The sequence below is a fragment of the Oncorhynchus mykiss genome, chromosome 11 (assembly GCF_013265735.2).
Source record: "Oncorhynchus mykiss isolate Arlee chromosome 11, USDA_OmykA_1.1, whole genome shotgun sequence".
In the NCBI taxonomy this organism is placed as follows: Eukaryota; Metazoa; Chordata; class Actinopteri; order Salmoniformes; family Salmonidae; genus Oncorhynchus; species Oncorhynchus mykiss.
The window spans coordinates 53,280,699-53,296,364 of NC_048575.1; the positions used below are offsets into that span (position 1 = coordinate 53,280,699).

General features: G+C 42.7%; 1 protein-coding gene across 1 annotated transcript in view; it reads left to right on the plus strand.

The window, feature by feature from the left end:
* Positions 1–377: 377 nt before the first annotated feature.
* LOC110535061 (RIMS-binding protein 2) overlaps positions 378–15,666 on the plus strand; it is a 117,326-nt gene continuing 102,037 nt past the window's right edge. The window contains exon 1 of the mRNA XM_036935785.1: positions 378–521. The gene's annotated coding sequence lies outside the window, so the exon portion shown is untranslated. The remainder of the gene's footprint in view (positions 522–15,666) is intronic.

Below are 15,666 nucleotides of genomic sequence, written 5' to 3' on the forward strand. Positions count from 1 at the left end.
TTCAGTTGGTACAATCGCATTTGCGCTGAGTTGAGCAACACAAATGAGGAAAAAGTCAGTAGTATTTGAAAAAGGTTTATATTAAAAGAATGAATTTGAACACCCTGTGGAAGGACAAAGGGACAGGTTAGCGGTTTCAGATTATTATTTTTTACAAGTATCAACTGATGGTGACTAAATGTTGTTGCTAGTAAATTGCGCGACCAGTTAATATAAAATATTATTAATATTAAACTTAGTCTCAAAATAAGAGAATGAGGTTGAGCGTTCCTCAGCTAGTCATAACCATTTCAGGTCATTGATAATGACTCGCTGAAATAATTCAGATGACCATGACAGCATTTTAAACTTATCTCGTGTTTACTCCACAGTTGAGAAAGGAAGTTGTGCCCCTCCACTTCCCAGACGTAGCGCCCCAGTGTCAGCGGGGGGAGAGACTACGTCTTCTAGAGGACAACAATAGAGCCCTGAAACTGAAGCCTGGGGCTTTCAACCAACACAAGCTACAACATATACTGCTGGTGAGTCATTGACTCTCTATGTATCTGAGGCTGTAGTGGTGGATATTATTTTCAGTGGCAAGAGGCTGCAGTCTTCTTGGCAAGGTAAGGCCGTCAGAAGCTGTATTTTCCCCCTTTGTATCCCTGCTCTGGACTGTGAACCATAAATAATTGTTCCTAAAGCTAGACTGCTAAAGATTTAAATAAGTTGACTGTCTGTTCAGTTGTCTGTTTGGAGTAGTAGGCTGACGGATTCATTGGGGACTGGTGATGTTACTGGTGATGTCACTGCTGCTGTTGGACAAAGCTTTACGATGTTGTGGCTCCAGACCCAACCTCTGAAGCCTAATAAAAATCCTCTATGCAAAAACTAGTCTCAAGAAAGTGAAGGCTAAAGATCTGTTTGGAAGCCACAGTCTACTACTCTCTTTATTTAGCCAACAGTTTCCTGCCCTGACAAGTGGAAGCTGCAGTAGCCGACTACGCTAGCCATGCTACTGGCCTGGTATGCAGCAGGGCAATGGCATTGGGACTAAACAGGTTGTTGGAGGGGGGCAGGCATGTTATGTATCCTCCAGTCCTCAGGCTGATCCCAAGCTGTGTCTTCACAGCGGAGACTGCTTGTAATTCCCCAGGCTTCCCCTGATGTCTTCATGTTGCTTAATATGAATGAGCTACATCGATTAGCTCTCAGGGCACTGCTTGTGTTGAGGGGATGGGAATTAGCTGTGTGTGTGTGCACGTGTGTGTGATTTTATAACTTGCTGTACTGTTACTTTGAAATCTTGAATGATAGCTAGATTGGTGTATAACCGTTTCTTGTCAGTGGATGTTTGTACTATCAGTTTGATTTCTCTGTTTGTAAGATTCCACCAATTGCGTGTGCTGAATAGAAATTGAGAAAAGGTCTGAACAGCTTTCAAGGTTATTCACAAACTTGAATAGTGTTGAGATATAATGAGATATTGTTGTGGCAGCTACAGTCTAAGGGTGTGAGGTCGGTGGTTCTGTGTGTTGTTTGCAAAGACAGGAAGGTGTTAAATTGTATTTTTCAATTCTCAGCTATGTGATACTTAGCCTTCAAAGAAATAGTCTGTCTTTTCACCATTCTTCTGTCAGCTATTTAATCCCACTGCCGAATCAAACTAAATTATTTTGAACACATTCTTGGCCCAAGACTCATGTAATATTCAGTTGAAACCTCATTCTCCTAGCTTCTAACGAGCAATGTAAATTTGGCCAATGTTATAAAACATTACTTTTACCCACAATATATAGCGATAGAGAAAGCTGTCCAGCAGGCTATTAGCCGCCAGCCAGGTGTTGTCTTAATTTGTTCTGTGATTGTCTTGTTTCGGTGACATGGTTAGACGAGCTCTGGTCACACAAACCCCTGCCCCCTCTACCTGGAAGTTGCTATGAAACGAGTGCTTCTGAAGTCAACTTACATCCTATAATTTCATTAAGCTGTTTTGCATTTCTCAGTCAACAGAGAAATGGGATGGGAGGAACAGGAAAGAGACAAGGGGAGGGATGTTAGTCCCCTGAAGTGAGAGAACTGCAGATTATGGTTTCTGAAATGATTGTCGTGGCATCTGTAATTACTGATACTGGATGCTCCCATGGAAGACTGAGTGAAGTGGTAATGAAAAACTAACAGAGCGTGAGGTACTTCAGTAGCAAGCCCCATTAGCCTCCAACTCTGTTATCTTCTAATGGAGATACAATCAGCAAAGCCACAGACTCATGTTAGCAAAGGTACCACTTTTCATGTACATGGCTGTCTGCTGACATTAACATGTGAACACCAGAAAACATTCCTGTCATGTTTAACGCTAGCTCGATAAGGAAGGATGTCTTGTGTATATTTTATTTTTTGGCAATAAACAAAAACGTACATAGACAAAAACAATAGACATGTACATACAGTGCCTTGCGAAAGTATTCGGCCCCCTTGAACTTTGCGACCTTTTGCCACATTTCAGGCTTCAAACATAAAGATATAAAACTGTATTTTTTTGTGAAGAATCAACAACAAGTGGGACACAATCATGAAGTGGAACAAAATTTATTGGATATTTCAAACTTTTTTAACAAATCAAAAACTGAAAAATTGGGCGTGCAAAATTATTCAGCCCCTTTACTTTCAGTGCAGCAAACTCTCTCCAGAAGTTCAGTGAGGATCTCTGAATGATCCAATGTTGACCTAAATGACTAATGATGATAAATGCAATCCACCTGTGTGTAATCAAGTCTCCGTATAAATGCACCTGCACTGTGATAGTCTCAGAGGTCCGTTAAAAGCGCAGAGAGCATCATGAAGAACAAGGAACACACCAGGCAGGTCCGAGATACTGTTGTGAAGAAGTTTAAAGCCGGATTTGGATACAAAAATATTTCCCAAGCTTTAAACATCCCAAGGAGCACTGTGCAAGCGATAATATTGAAATGGAAGGAGTATCAGACCACTGCAAATCTACCAAGACCTGGCCGTCCCTATAAACTTTCAGCTCATACAAGGAGAAGACTGATCAGAGATGCAGCCAAGAGGCCCATGATCACTCTGGATGAACTGCAGAGATCTACAGCTGAGGTGGGAGACTCTGTCCATAGGACAACAATCAGTCGTATATTGCACAAATCTGGCCTTTATGGAAGAGTGGCAAGAGGAAAGCCATTTCTTAAAGATATCCATAAAAAGTGTTGTTTAAAGTTTGCCACAAGCCACCTGGGAGACACACCAAACATGTGGAAGAAGGTGCTCTGGTCAGATGAAACCAAAATTGAACTTTTTGGCAACAATGCAAAACGTTATGTTTGGCGTAAAAGCAACACAGCTCATCACCCTGAACACACCATCCCCACTGTCAAACATGGTGGTGGCAGCATCATGGTTTGGGCCTGCTTTTCTTCAGCAGGGACAGGGAAGATGGTTAAAATTGATGGGAAGATGGATGGAGCCAAATACAGGACCATTCTGGAAGAAAACCTGATGGAGTCTGCAAAAGACCTGAGACTGGGACGGAGATTTGTCTTCCAACAAGACAATGATCCAAAACATAAAGCAAAATCTACAATGGAATGGTTCAAAAATAAACATATCCAGGTGTTAGAATGGCCAAGTCAAAGTCCAGACCTGAATCCAATCGAGAATCTGTGGAAAGAACTGAAAACTGCTGTTCACAAATGCTCTCCATCCAACCTCACTGAGCTCGAGCTGTTTTGCAAGGAGGAATGGGAAAAAATGTCAGTCTCTCGATGTGCAAAACTGATAGAGACATACCCCAAGCGACTTACAGCTGTAATCGCAGCAAAAGGTGGCGCTACAAAGTATTAACTTAAGGGGGCTGAATAATTTTGCACGCCCAATTTTTCAGTTTTTGATTTGTTAAAAAAGTTTGAAATATAATAATATAATAAATGTCGTTCCACTTCATGATTGTGTCCCACTTGTTGTTGATTCTTCACAAAAAAATACAGTTTTATATCTTTATGTTTGAAGCCTGAAATGTGGCAAAAGGTCGCAAAGTTCAAGGGGGTCGAATAATTTCGCAAGGCACTGTACATACATTTCTAGCAACATGAATGACATCACACTTGCTTACACCCACATGTTCCCACCGTATTCACACCCACTGTTATTTGTTATGCTTGTAAGACTGCCCCATATGATTTCAAACTGTGTTATGTTTGTCTATAGACAGATTTTCTTTCAATATTTAAATTAAGCATTTGATTCTTCCATTCTCTACTCCAATGTTTAACTTCCAGTATTTAAGTAATAGCTTCTTTAATATTGTCCAACCCATTGCCATGTCTGGAAATAGACAGATTAAAGAATGTCTTTGGTGGGGTAATTGGTATTTACAAAAAATAAACATTTGGGAGCCATGCCATTCTAAAGAGATGTATTCTACCTGGAAGATTTATGGGGAGATTGTTTCATTTAGTTAGATCTGCTTTCATGTTGTTGGGTAATGGGAGAAAGTTATCTTAACATGTTTGTCACTTATTAAGCATCCTGTGTATTTCATCTTTTTTTTGTGATCCACTTAAAGGATTGCTGTCGATCAAGTGTCAAACTCATTCCACGGAGGGCCAAGTGGCTGTGGGTTTTCGCTCCACCCTTGTACTTGATTGAGGAATTAAAGTCACTAATTACTAAGGAACTCCCCTCACCTGGTTGTCTAAGTCTTAATTGAAAGTTAAAGATAAATAATAAATAAAACTTGCGGACGCTAAGCACTCCATGGTATGAGGTTGACACCCCTGCTGTAGATCATGAGTTATTATTTGTGTTTTTCCCATTGCCATCACATTCATTTTATATCCTGAGATAAGAGAGTATTCACAGAATATTTTTAACAAGGGGGGCATTGGGTTTTCTATTTTAGACGCTTGACGCGCTGCAAGCCTCATTGGTTTTTATGAGCATACTAACCCACATGGGTGATTGAAAGATGAACAAAGTCCACACTCCAGTCCAGTTGGTGGCGGTAATGCACGTTAAAGTTGGTTGCCAACTGCCATATAAAATCCATAGATGAAGAAGAAGCAGGATGACCTAGGAGAGATGAATAAAAGAGATGAATGAAAGAAAACTAACTAAAACGTGGTCAAAGGACCACATTTGGGAAACCCTGAACTAGCTAGCTAGGTAGCTGTTTGGCTTTCAAGCATATTCACTCATTTGTTTTGTAAACAGTTAACTAGGTAGTTAGCTACCACATGTTCTTGACAAACTGTCAACAGAGTAACTGGCAAACAACAAGACATACCAAATAATGGTCTAAAAACCATAAATAAATCAGATTTTACAGTTTAGACAAGTCGCATGGCCAGGAATCAGATTTGTACCTGACCTACAAAGGTGGCTGGAAATGTGGCTTGAAAGATCTGATTTGAATCGGATAGGATTTGAATCGGATATGCCATAAATTGGATTTGAGTCACAACTGGCATTGTGAACAAGGCATAAGAGCATGTCAGTCTCACAGTAATCACACTACTACTACTGCTCACAATCATGTCCATCATCAACCTCTGGATAACTCCCCATGATAAAGCAACAGTTAAGAATGCAAAGGAAGGAGGATTCCTGTCTGAAAGGCACCCTGTTGTCTACAGTGGTTGTGTTTTAGAACAGGAGAACAGGGGATGGTGAAAGCGCTGACACCACTACTCTACTCAAGCAGTGACGCAGCCTGAAGGTGTGTGTGTTTCTGCTCTTCCTGTTCCACGCTCCTCTGCATTTATTCCCTCTGATCTCTCTTTATTGCGGCATCAGAACTCGAACAAACACACACAGGAATATTCAGATGGGGGGTAGGGTGATGATGCTACACAATCCTCACAAAAACTGTGTGTGTGATGAAGCAGGGCAGGCTGCTGTACTGGGGGGCTGCCTCCCCATGCCCATGTTTACTTGAGTAGTAATGAAATTAGAGCGGCGTGGCGCCCACACTACAGGCCTCCACCGCTGCCGTAATTCAATTAGCCTTCTTATTAACGCTCTGGAGCAGCCGGCCAACCCAGCCAAACCGGGACCCAGGACTATGCTGCTGCTCTGTGTCTGAAGATAAACACACCATTCACTCCTTAGTACTCCTCACTGACTCTAGAACCTTTACATTCACAAAAAAAAAATTCACTCTAGAATGTTCAGAATAGCGACTGCTTTGTATTCAGAACTGCCTTTGTATTCATTAATGCTTTGTGCTGTACTGGGCAGTATTAGCTGGTACTTTATGACTTTGGTTGGAACAAGGCCCATTCTTGTGTTGTAACAGGTTAAGTGCATTGCAGGAGTTGACATGTGTGCCATACTTGTACTGTACAGGGAGATAAAAGGAGAGGTTGAGTTGAGCCAGATAAAGAAAACACACATGTACACACACACACACTCAAACACACACACACACAGCTAGTGCAGAGCCTTTACCTGATTACAGTGAAGATGCTGAGATAACACTCCCCCAGGATCAGGTTCAGTTCGGCTTTGAAAGCCAACTGACATTTACTCCTGAGGTGCTGAACTGTTGCACCCTCTACAACCACTGTGATTATTATTTAACCCTGCTGATCTTCTATGAACATTTGAACATCTTGAAGAACGATCTGGCCTTAAATGGCCATGTAGTCTTATAATCTCAACCCGGCACAGCCAGAAGAGGACTACCCCTCAGAGCCTGGTTCCTCTCTAGATTTCTTCTTAGGTTCCTGCCTTTCTAGGGTGTTTTCCTAGCCACCATGCGTTTACATCTGCATTGCTTGCTCTTTAGGGTTTTAAGCTGGGTTTCTGTATAAGCACTTTGTGACAACTGCTGATGTAAAAAGGGCTTTATAAACACATTTGAGTTAATTCCAGCCTGCTAATACTACAACACTGTCATGACCACACCAGAATCATTAGCTATCTGATAAAATGTACAATACTATCTATGTGGTACAATCAGTGGACGTATCAACGGTTCATGTAAAAAATCTTTGGCTTTCATTTACCTTGTGTGTGTGTATTTGTTCTAGAGAGAGTGGACAAAGTCACCACAGTGCCCATATAACTGGGTGGTAGAGTTAAAGCTCTGCTAAGTTTCTCAATCACTGTATTGAGGTTATTAAAATTCCAATCTGCTGGAGGCTCCCTTTCTTGCCTTCTCAGAATGAATGTGCCCTTTTAATAATGTAACTGGTTTTAACAAGATCGTATAACGTTCATCTAACTTTCATAAGCCTGTTAGCCCAGTGACAAATTCATGCCATGGCACCCGAGGCTATTATGGTGCCACACTTCCACAGAGAAGAGCAATGAGTAAGAGTGAGAAGCCCCTATGGAGGCTGGAGAGTTGTACTGTACATACTGTAGCGGTTTCAGGGGTTGTGTTGTGGATATGTGCCTGCGAGGTTTCTTTGTTTTTGGTTGCCAGGACCACGGACAGCAATGCAAAGTATTCCCCAGAGGCAGGACCACGGACAGCTCAGGGGAAACTTCTAGCCAAACTGATATATCAGGAATGCTGCCAAAGCCTGATGATGATGATGATAATAATAATAATAATAATAAACAGGTTTAACCCTTTACTCGGACTGTATGTGTAAAACCTGCCTTACAAAGAACCCGGTACTGAAAACCCTACATTGGTAGAGAATGTGGGCAAGGCAGTGAGGATAATCACGCACAAAAAATTTTTTTTTTTTTTTTTGTAACAAGCGGAAACCAATCACTTTTTATTGAAGGAACAAAGGGAGTGTCAACTGCAGATGAATATGGACATGCTGAAATCACTGTGGGGAAAATTGCTCAACAGACCGCTGGTTTACCCATCATGGCCACTCGGTATCTGCAGAAAATTATGCCAAATGATGACGTTGAGAGCGCACGGCAGAATGAGCGGCATAGCCACAGATAAAGTGGGCAGGAATACTGGCTCCATTTCTTTGTGGGGAAGCACAACAGGCGTGGTCTGATCTGGAAGCAACAGAAGCCAATGACTATGACACACTAAAGAAGGAAATATTAGCACGGTTGGGAGTCACTGTCTCTTTGAGGGCACAGTGTTTCCATACTTGGATGTATAAACCTGAGAAGGCACCCAGGTCACAGATGTTTGACCTGGTCCACCTAGCAAAAAAATGGCTGGAGCCTGTGACCCTCGGTACTGGGGCCATCGTGGAAAGAATAGTGATTGACCACTACATCCGGGGCTTACCTTACAAGCTAAAGAAGGTTGTCAGCCAGGGCAGTCCCACCACAGTGGATGGAGTGGTGGACCTCGTTGAGAGATGTCGAGCAACTGACGAACTGCTCAAACCCAGCCGCCTGGACAGAACCACCCAGGAAAAGGGAGGCCTCAAAGAAGGAGGAAGAAAGACATCCCAACTACAGACTCCCCAGGTTTGGAAAGAAAGAACCCAAAGGGCGGACCATGTTTTCCAACCTGAAGCAAAGATGAGGAATAGAGGGGTTGATATTGACACCCGGGAGTGCTACCGCTGTGGTGAAATAAGACACATCGCATGGAACTGTCCCAAGAAGGAGGAACCCATGAAGGTCGACATTTCCAATCTACACCACTGCCATGTAATTTCTGCCCATGTCTAAGCCCACCGCCACCCACCGCACCTGTTGGGTACAGGTCCAAGGGAAAGAAGTAGATGCTCTTTTAGGCATGGTCTCCCTCATCATGCCTTCACTACTAACCCAGCTGAGGAAAGACTGCCGCTCCAACCATGGACATCACCTGTGTACATAGGGACACCGAAACGTGTCCAACTGCAGATGTAGAGAGGTAACCTACTGTAGGGTTGATTGAAAATCTGCCATATCCCGTGCAAGTGGGTCACGACTGTCCATATTTTCAAGAATTGTGGAAAAGACTACAGGACAAAAGGAGATGGCTGTGCCAGTAATAGGACATGGCAGGTACCATTTACATTTTCCAGTGATAAGAAAATTAAACCGCTACAAAAGAACTCCCTGTCCTATGAAAGGAAAATTAACAAATTGGTACTTACCTGCCCAACTTCCGTAGCCGACATTCGAGTTCTCCTGGGAGAAGAAGGGGAAGGAAATGACGAAGAGACAGGAAACCCAGAAGGGATAAATGGAAGAGGAGGAACAGGAAGAGCAGGGCAAGGGGCCTAGAAATTCCCCCTGAGTTAACACAGTATATGGGAAAGTTTGGTACTTCTCAGCTGAAAGACCCCACACTACATAACACAAGACAGAATGTCAAGGTAGTAGATGGTAAGTCCTGCTAATATAGTCACTTTTCCTCATTTTTCCATGATAAAAAATCTCTTATACCAGGTCACAAAGTCGAATGACATGACAGTGGAGCAGCTGTTGGTTCCAACCCTGTTTCGGCAAACAGTGCTGAGCCGGGCCCATAGCCATTTGTTGGGAGGACATATACGGAGAGAAAAAACACAACAGGTGTTACAATGTTTCTTCTGGCTGGGGGTGCAGTTTTATGCGGGTATGCAGTTTTGGTAAGGTATTGCCATGGGTGTCCTGACTGCCAGAGAACCTCATCCCTTCCTGAAATCCATTAATCCCATTGCCAGTGATAGACATGCCATTCGATAGAATTGCTATGGATTTAATTGGACCATTATCACAGTCTGCGAAAGGCTTTCAACATATATTGGTTGTGGTACATTATGCCACTAGGTATCCCGAGGCCATTCCCCTGCGTAGTGCTAACACCAAGAGCCTCGCCAGAGAGCTGCTACAGATGCTCTCCCAGGTACCCCTAGAAATCCTGATGGACTAAGGTACGGTGTTCATGTCCAAGGTGATGGGGACTGGTCTGTTGTTCCCAGTTCTCCTTTGTCACATCTAACAATCCCTTGAGCCCGTGGGAAAACAATAGCTAAAATGGTGAAAAACCAGTGGATGCCTGCTCTCTTATGGCAAACATTAAAAAAATGGCAGCCGCTGATCCCAGTTTCGCCCATCCCGCTCCATGATCCGTCTGAGCATGGATTTCAGGGTTCTATTAAATCTCTCGACTAGGCCATCGGGGGTGATATACAGAAGTGTGCAGTTGTTTGATTTGAAGCAATTTACATACAGTGGGGCAAAAAAGTATTTAGTCAGCCACCAATTGGGCAAGTTCTCCCACTTAAAAAGATGAGAGAGGCCTGTAATTTTCATCATAGGTACACTTCAACTATGACAGACAAACCTATGACAGACCCCTCCTAGGGACGGCATGAAAGAGCACCAGTAAGCCAGTGACTCAGCCCCTATAATAGGGTTAGAGGCAGAAAATCCCAGTGGAAAGAGGGGAACCGGCCAGGCAGAGACAGCAAGAGAGCCTTTCCGTTCACCTTCACACTCCTGGGCCAGACTACACTCAATCATATGACCCACCGAAGAGATGAGTCTTCAGTAAAGACTTAAAGGTTGAGACCGAGTCTGCGTCTCTCACTTGGGTAGGCAGACCATTCCATAAAAATTGAGCTTTATAGGAGAAAGCCCTGCCTCCAGCTGTTTGCTTAGAAATTCTAGGGACAATTAGGAGGCCTGCGTCTTGTGACCGTAGCGTACGTGTAGGTATGCACGCAGGACCAAATCAGAGAGATAGGTAGGAGCAAGCCCATGTAATGCTTTGTAGGTGAGCAGTAAAACCTTGAAATCAGCCCTTGCCTTAACAGGAAGCCAGTGTAGGGAGGCTAGCACTGGAGTAATATGATAAAAAATGTTGGTTCTAGTCAGGATTCTAGCAGCCATATTTAGCACTAACTGAAGTTTATTTAGTGCTTTATCCTGGTAGCCGGAAAGTAGAGCATTGCAGTAGTCTAACCTAGAAGTAACAAAAGCATAGATTAATTTTTCTGCATAATTTTTGGACAGAAAGTTTCTGATTTTTGCAATGTTACGTGGATGGAAAAATTCTGTCCTTGAAACAGTCTTGATATGTTCATCAAAAGAGAGATCAGGGTCCAGAGTAACGCCGAGGTCCTTCACAGTTTTATTTGAGACGACTGTACAACCATTAAGATTAATTGTCAGATTCAACAGAATATCTCTTTGTTTCTTGGGACCTAGAACAAGCATCTTTTGTTTTGTCCGAGTTTAAAAGTAGAAAGTTTGCAGCCATCCACTTCCTTATGTCTGAAACACTGACTTCTAGCGAGGGCAATTTTGGGGCTTCACCATGTTTCATTGAAATGTACAGCTGTGTGTCATCAGCATTGCAGTGAAAGTTAACATTATGTTTTCGATTTACATCCCCAAGAGGTAAAATATATAGTGAAAACAATAGTGGTCCTAAAACGGAACCTTGAGGAACACCGAAATTTACAGTTGATTTGTCAGAGGACAAACCATTCACAGAGACAAACTGATATCTTTCCTACAGATAAGATCTAAACCAGGCCAGAACTTGTCCGTGTAGACCAATTTGGGTTTCCAATCTCTCCAAAATAATGTGGTGATCGATGGTATCAAAAGCAGCACTAATGTCTAGGAGCACGAGGACAGATGCAGAGCCTCGGTCTGATGCCATTAAAAGGTAATTTACCACCTTCACAAGTGCAGTCTCAGTGCTATGATGGGGTCTAAAACCAGACTGAAGCATTTCGTATATATTGTTTGTCTTCAGGAAGGCAGTGAGCTTTTTCAAAAAAAATTGAGAGGAATTTGAGATTCGATATAGACCGATAGTTTTTTATATTTTCTGGGTCAAGGTTCGACTTTTTCAAGAGAGGCTTTATTACTGCCACTTTTAGTGAGTTTGGTACACATCCGGTGGATAGAGAGACGTTTATTATGTTCAACATAGGAGGGCCAAGCACAGGAAGCAGCTCTTTCAGTAGTTAAGTTGGAATAGGGTCCAGTATGCAGCTTGAAAGTTTAGAGGCCATGATTATTTTCATCATTGTGTCAAGAGATATAGTACTAAAACACATGAGTGTCTCTCTTGATCCTAGGTCCTGGCAGAGTTGTGCAGATTCAGGACAACTGAGCTTTGAAGGAATATGCAGATTTAAAGAGGAATACGTAATTTGCTTTCTAACGATCATGATCTTTTCCTCAAAGAAGTTCATGAATTCATTACTGCTAAAGTGAAAGCCATCCTCACTTGGGGAATGCTGCTTTCTAGTTAGCTTTGCGACAGTATCAAAAAGACATTTCGGGTTGTTCTTATTTTCCACAATTAAGTTTGAAAAATAGGATGATCGAGCAGCAGTGAGGGATCTTTGATACTGCATGGTACTGTCTTTCCAAGCTAGTCGGAAGACGTCCAGTTTGGTGTGGCGCCATTTCCGTTCCAATTTTCTGGAAGCTTGCTTCAGAGCTCGGGTATTTTCTGTATACCAGGGAGCTAGTTTCTTACAATAAATGTTTTTAGTTTTTAGGGGTGCAACTATATCTAGGGTATTGCGCAAGTTTAAATTGAGTTCCTCAGTTAGGCGATTAACTGATTTTTGTCCTCTGACATCCTTGGGTAGGCAGAGGGAGTCTGGAAGGGCATCAAGGAATCTTTGTGTTGTCTGGGAATTTATAGCACGACTTTTGATGCTCCTTGGTTGGGGTCTGAGCAGATTATTTGTTGCAATTGCAAACGTAATAAAATGGTGGTCCGATAGTCCAGGATTGTGAGGAAAAACATTAAGATCCACAACATTTATTTCACAGGACAAAACTAGGTCCAGAGTATGACTGTGGCAGTGAGTAGGTCTGGAGACATGTTGGACAAAACCCACTGAGTAGATGATGGCTCCGACAGCCTTTTGAGTGGGTCTGTGGACTTTTCCATGTGAATATTAAAGTCACCAAAAATGTGAATATTATCTGCTATGACTACAAGGTCCGATAGGAATTCAGGGAACTCAATGAGGAAGGCTGTATATGGCCCAGGAGGCCTGTAAACAGTAGCTATAAAAAGTGATTGGATAGGCTGCATAGATTTCATGACTAGAAGCTCAAAAGACGAAAACGTCTTCTTCTTTTTTTTGTAAATTGAAATTTGCTATCGTAAATGTTAGTAACACCTCAGCCTTTGCGGGATGCACGGGGGATATGGTCACTCATGTAACCAGGAGGTGAGGCCTCATTTAACACAGTAAATTCATCAGGCTTAAGCCATGTTTCAGTCAGGCCAATCACATCAAGATTATGATCAGGCTTAACTGATAGCATTCCACTGAACTCTCCCCCTATCCTCTGCCTCATCTATACTGAACAAAAATATCAATGCGACATGCAACAATTTGAAAGATTTTTAAACATATTATACTTTCACATGCCTGGGTAGGGGTGCAGCCATAGGTGGGCCTGAGAGGGCATAGGCCCACCCACTTGGCAGCCAGGCCTACCCACTTGGAAGCCAGGCCCAGCCAATCAGAATGAGTTTCTCCCCACTAAAGGGCTTGATTACTCAGACGATTCAGCAGGTGAAGAAACCGGATGTGGAGGTCCTGGGTTGGCATGGTTACACAGTAGAGAAATTAACATAAAATTATCTGGCAACAGCTCTGGTGGACATTCCTACAGTCAGCATGCCAATTGCATGCTCCCTCAAAACTTGACACATCTGTGGCATTGTGTTGTGACAAAACTGCACATTTTTTAAGTGGCCTTTTATTGTCCCCAGGACAAGGTGCACCTGTGTAATTATCATGCTGTTTAATCAGCTTCTTGATATGCCACACTTGTCAGGTGGATGGATTATCTTGGCAAAGGAGAAATGCTCACTACAGGGATGTAAACAAATTTGTGCACAAAACTTGACAGAAACTTTTTGTGCGTATGTCAAATTTTGGGGATTTTTTTTAATTTCAGCTCATTAAACATGGGACCAACACTTTACATGTTCCGTTTAGATTTTTGTTCAGTCAGTGTATAATGCACATGTGTTACACAGGGATAAACCCTGAGAAGTCTAGCTTTTAAGCATGGCAAGAGGGCCTATCATGTTAGGTAAAGTCTATTTGTGGCTGGTTTTTACACATTTAGATTGGTGGTAGAGCATCAGTGGGTTGAATGGAGCTGGGGCTGGGCCAATGTAGGGGCAGGATAAATAAAAGCGCTCCTGGGTGATTTAGCCTACTGCATGCCTCGTCCTCCCAGCCTCTGCTGGAGTAATGTGACCTTCATAAGCAGATTCAAATATGTAGCAGGCGTGCATTGATTTTTGGACCAGTCACTAAGATTTATGGACTCAGCCAGTACATAAATATTGATACTTGCTCTTTCAAAGAAGATCTGACACTGTGTGTGTACACATTTAATTTTACTTGTGGGTACCAGAAGTCCTCACAACAATAGTAAACAAATTCAAATTCAGAGAAGTGAGGACATTTTGCGTGTCCACTTGTAAAAAGGATATTTTCATCTTAGGGGTTAGGGGTTTATAGGATTTTGAATGGGAATCAATTGTAGGTCCACAAAAATTCCTCCAGTATATTAAGACATAGATGTGAAAGTGTACTGGACTTTCTTAAGACAGAACAAAGTAGGAGCCACAGCAGGCACCTGATAAAAACAACTTCTGGTATGAAATGAGAATGCTGTTGGTACCCTAAATGGGCTTCTGCAGCAGCAAAATAGGTAATTCCCATTAAGTGACGCCGATTGATTTTTTTTTTGTGTTTGATGGTGGTCCCCAAGCTGGATTGATGGCTTTAAAATACAGCGATGACTGAAATATTTTTCCCTTGGTTTTCCTTTGTCAAGTCCTCAACATGTAACCCTTTCTCTCCTTATGTATGCACATACATGTAGTGTAGCGTCACTATACACTCTCTCTCTCTCACACACCCCTCCCTTACTCGAGACACCCTACACAATTCTCTATTGCCAGCAGACAGAACACAACGTCACAGTTAGATTGCTTTTCCAAATCTGTAACATCTAATTTAACGCCATCAGAAGGTGGGATGGGTTCAATCTAGCGTTCCTTAATTAGATTGCTGTCTGGGTGGAGGGAAAGGGTGAAGATGGCTGCTAGCGTTTCTCCTTGGGAGAGAGAGGAGCTGACTATAAGAATAGTCACTCCAGGTATCAGAGGTGTTGTGCTGACTGTGGCTCTGCTCACAGACTGTGAGAAAGGTTGAAGAGTTGACTTTGGTTCCAGTGTGTGGCTCACCAAGCCATTCATTCAGAGCCTTTCATATGAACCGTTCACCTGACTGTTACCAGTCTTACTGCTCTACTTGGCTTGATTATTGCACTGTTGTTTCAGAGAGGTTGTGGGGAGCTGGCCCATTGTTTTTCTTCCTAAACTCTTGAAGTTGTGACAGTGAGGCTTTTCTCTCTGCAGTTTCTAGACAGCAATGGGTTCTGGATGTTTTCCTTTGTGACGTTTGCTCTTTGGAAACGGTAGAGGAACAGCGTGAAGACCGAGTGATCCTGACAGGTAGACTCAGGATGACTCGGAGTGCTGATATCTTTTCGTCCCAGGAATTCACCAAGAAAATATTGTTTTCTTGGTCATTTGCTTCGATTCCACCCCCCCCCCTCTCTGTCCTCTCCTGCTGAAACTCAGCTGATGGCTTAGATGTCACAATGCTTTCCAGTGAAATGATCTCTGAGTATGAAATTGTGTGTGGTTGTGTCTGTGTGTGGTTGTGTCTGTATGTGATTGTGTGGTTGTGTCTGTGTGTGATTGTGTGTGTGTGTGTGTGTGTGCAAATTATAGAGTGAATGACCATGTAA